This window comes from Chrysochloris asiatica, unplaced genomic scaffold (assembly GCF_000296735.1).
Source record: "Chrysochloris asiatica unplaced genomic scaffold, ChrAsi1.0 scaffold00163, whole genome shotgun sequence".
NCBI lineage: Eukaryota > Metazoa > Chordata > Mammalia > Afrosoricida > Chrysochloridae > Chrysochloris > Chrysochloris asiatica.
This window is the reverse complement of record NW_006408681.1, coordinates 4221991-4226447: the sequence shown is the minus strand read 5'-3', so window position 1 is coordinate 4226447 and position 4457 is coordinate 4221991. Positions and strand designations below refer to the sequence as shown.

Below are 4457 nucleotides of genomic sequence, written 5' to 3'. Positions count from 1 at the left end.
CGCAGTCCTGGGCCAACCTCACAATTGTTGCCACGCTTAAGCCCATTGATGCTGCCACTTTGCCAATCCATCTCGTTGGGGGTCTTCCTCTTTTTCTCTGACCCTCCACCTTTCCAAACATGATATCCTTCTCCAGTGACTGGTCCCTCCTGATAATATGTACAAAGTATGAGAGATGAAGTATGGCCATCCTGGCCTACAAGGGGCACCCTGGCTGCACTTCTTCCAACACCAACAAACAAAACATCTATTTGTTCTTTTGTCAGCCCATGGCACTTTCAGTATTCTCCTCCAATACCATAACTCCAATGCATCAATTCTTCTGCAGTCTTCCTTATTCACTGTCCAGCTTTCACATACATATGAGGTTATTGAAAATACCATGGCTTGGGTCAGGCACACCTTAATCCTCAAGCTGACATCTTTGCTCTTCAACACTTTCAAAAGGTCTTGTGCAGCAGATTTGCCTAATGCAATACATTGCTTGATTTCTTGACTGCTGCTTCCATGAGATTGATAGATGATCATGAAGAATTAAGTCCTTAACAACTTTAGTCTTTTCTCTGTTGATCAGAATGTTGTTTATTGGTCCAGTGGTGAGGATTTTTGTTTTCTTTAAATTGAGATGCAACCAAAGGCTGTGGTATTTGATCTTCATCAGTAAAGTATTGTTAAGTCCTCTTCACTTTCAACAAGCAAGTTTGTATCATCTGCAAATAACCCAGCTTCTCAGGTTATTTGCTCAGCAAACAGGTTGAATAAGTATGGTGAAAGAATACAACCTTGTTGCACACCTTTCTTAATTTTAAACTATTCAGTGTTCCCACGTTTTCTTTGAGCAACTGCCTCTTGGTCCGGGTACAGATTCCTCATGAGCACAATTAAGTGTTCAGGAATACTCATACTTCTCAAAGTTGTCCATAGCTTGTCATGATCCACACAATTGAAAGCCTTTGCATAGTCAATAAAGCACAGGTAAACATCTTTCTGTTATTCTCTGCTTTCAGCCACGATCCATCAGACATCAGCAATGATAGCCCTTATTCCACAGCCTCTTCTGAATCTGGCTTGAACCTTTGGAAGTTCTCTGTCAATGTATGATTGCAGCCATTTCTGTATTACCTTTAGTAAAACTTTACTTGCATGGGGCATCAAAGATATGGTCTGATAATTTCCACTTTCCATTGGGTCACCTCTCTTTGGAATGGGCACAAATTCAGATCTCTTCCAATCAGTTGGCCAGACAGTTGTCTTCCAAATTTCTTGGCATAGATGAGTGAGTGCCTCCAATGCCACCTCACTTTCTTGAGAGATTTCAATTTTTATTCCATCAATTCCTGGTGCCTTGTTCTTTGCCAATTCCTTCAATGCACCTTGGACTTCTTCCTTCAGTATCAATGGCTTTTGATCATATGCTACCTCTTGAAATGGTTGAACATCAACCATTTCCTTTTTGTACAGTGACTCTGTGTATACCCTCCATCTTCTTTTGATACTTTCTGCATCATTCAATAATTTGCCCAGAGAATCCTTCAATAATAAAAGCCTAGTCTTGAATTTTTTTTCAGTTCCCCCAGCTTGAGAAATGCTGAGCGTATTCTTCCCTTTTGGTTTTCTAATTCCAGATCTTTGAGCATTTCATTGTAGTATTTGGCTTTGTCTTCTTGAACTGATCTTTGAAACTTTCTGTTCAGCTCTTGTACCTCTTTATTTCTTCCATTTGCTTTAGCATTTCTATGCTGGAGAGCAAGTTTCAGAGCCTCTTCTGACATCCATTTTGATATTTTCCTTCTTTCTTGTTTTCTTATTGACTTTTTTCCCCCCATTTATTTTGGTCAACAAGCAGTCCTAGTCTTTCACAAAGGCCTATAGACTTACTCCCTACTACCCTCCTGGGTGGTAAAAATGAAATAATTCCCTGTAGGTGGCCCCAGGGGCTTGCAGCCCCCTAGAGACTAAAACCACCTCTGAGACTATTTAAACTACCTTTCTAAAGACAGAAAATTTATTCAGTTGTTTCAGAATTCATATATGCCACAATAGGATAGTTAAGAATTAAAAAGGTAGAACTCTTACACTCTTCCTGCCCAAGCAGATTCCAGACCTTAAATTCACTGTCATTAACATTTCTGCTAAACAGAGGCTTCTAGGCACTAATCACACAGGTGTCATTAAAATGCACAAGTTTTCCTTTAAAAGCTGCCTTTTTCTCTCTGGCTACTTTGGTGATTCTCATGTTAGTTCAATATTTTTAAAGCTGCAGCAGCATGCAAAAGAATTTCATTTCATTTAATTAAAAAAAAAAGAATCAAAGATTTTCAGGAGATGGTGTTGTCTCTGGATAGAGGTTTGATTTGTTCTTTCTTGACTTTTCCAGGGTGGAGAAAAAGTAAGAGAAAGCACAGCATGTAGAGGTCTATTCAGTGTAATCTCCCTCCGTGTCCTCACCATCAACTAAGAGAGCAGCATACTTGCTTGCAGAGCTGAACTTGAGGGAGGGATTTTCTTCAGATTTCTTTGGCTCAGGTGCAGATCTGGAGTCTTGATCCTTTTTGCCATCTTTCCTATCAGACTCCTTCCAGTGGTCTTTGTTCCTGCTATCTCCTGGACCACGGCTGGAATTCTCATTTTGGCCTTTTGTGACACTCACCGCATCAACTTTGTTTTCATCTTTTCTTGCTGGTCCTTCTTCAGATGCTTGAGTTGGAGCTACCTTACCCCCAACACTTGTGGAGAACTGCTGCTCTGGGTATGACCTGTGAGATGGAGCAGGACGATGAGAACTTCACTTCACCCAAGATTTCTCCTTTGGTGGAGGAGCTGGCATTACCTTTGAGGCTGGTCAGGTTTCAGAGGCTTAGAGGTTGGAAAGTGACAATCTTCCTCCTTACAGAAGTTTTCATTTTCCAGAGACTTTTCACTCTCTCTCCTTTGTGTATTTCTGCCAGATGTGGCTGAGGTCCCAGTCTGCATCAACTCCCTCCGTGTCCTCAACCTTTCCCGTTCCTCAGTTTCTTCACTTGGCCAGCTTGGGTGTCTTTCCCCAGGCCATCGTTCTAGTTTTAGCTCATCCAGCTGATGTTGTCATTTCTCCTATTCATCTGTAACTGCTCATCTACTTCTCATTCTCTAGCAGCTGTGTCAATAGGCTTTGCACCTCCAAAGATAGCAGGCGATCGACTGGATTGGGAGGTGTTAGCAGAGGAATCATCTTCCTTAGGAGCACTCAGAGGCTTTAGATTCAGTTTGGGACTTTGAGAGCGGACCTCTATCATCTCGTCTATAGTCATCGCGAGAGTAATCATCTCTGGAGCCCATGACCGATCTGTAGTATGTGTCTTCATAGCGGTCCCCACCGCCTCTGTAGTCATCATCCCTTCGGTGCCCACTGCCTACTCTGGAGTCATAGCGTCTGTCATAGTCTCTGCTGTGTCGGTCATCATATCGATCCCGGCCCCCATATCGATCCAGATCCCTGTGGGGGACATCACGGTACCTGTCTGAATCGTAACGATCATGATACTTGTCTCCAAAGCTATCATCACCTCTTCTAGGTGGGTAGTCATCAAAGCTGTCTGTAGCAGGACAGGCCCTCCAGTCTGTATCTGTTTCGTCAGAATCACGATTTCTATCTCCGACAAAAGAACCATGATCCCTGTCTTTATCCTGTGCTTGATCAGCAACATCCTCTCTAATTCTACTGTTACCTAGAGACTCTTCATCGAGGCTCAGGGCACTGAGCAGAGAATCCATGTCCTCAAACTCAGTATAACCAAAACCTTTTAATCTCTCTGAATTGTTGGGTTCATGTGGTAAGTGCACTGCACTAATATTTAATCCGCTAAAGAATTCCTTAATGGAGTCTTCTGTCACATCATAGGGCAGATTCCCTAGAAAAGCAGCATAGGGTAGAGATTTGGGAAGACGGCTGCCATCAATATTGGGTTCCTGAGCAGCCCATGGAATAGTGAGCAGTATAGAACAATCAAGTGGACAAGTGGAGGTGTTCTATATATGTCATCATCATTACTGTGCCAAGTGGTTGGAACACCTTCTTCCAGTTCGTCTGTTTCATCAGCCCAGCTGACTGGTTTGGGGACATAGGTGCTTCCTCCACAGGTCACCTGATCCTCAGCCAGGAAGTCTGTCAGGGAGATGTCTTTCCCTTCTTCTTTTTTTTCTGAGGCCGCCATGTTGGGAGAGGGAGAGAGAACTCAAAATACCTGGTTGAGGCAATCAAGGGATGATATCAGGTTGGAGTAGAAGACAGGAACCTGAGATGGGGCGGAGATGTGCATGAACTTAATGACTTTTTGCTTTCTTCCTGTATGATGTTCTGATGTCATCCCACAACTCTGATGCTCTTCTGTCTTTAGTGTTTAATGCATCAAATCTGTTCTTCAGATGATCTCTAAATTCAGGTGGGATATATTCAAGGCCATATTTTGGCTTTTCAT

General features: G+C 42.7%; 1 pseudogene; it reads right to left on the bottom strand.

The window, feature by feature from the left end:
• Window positions 1-2416: 2416 nt before the first annotated feature.
• On the bottom strand, window positions 2417-4193 carry LOC102816399 (annotated as a pseudogene).
• Between the last annotated feature and the right edge of the window lie 264 nt (window positions 4194-4457).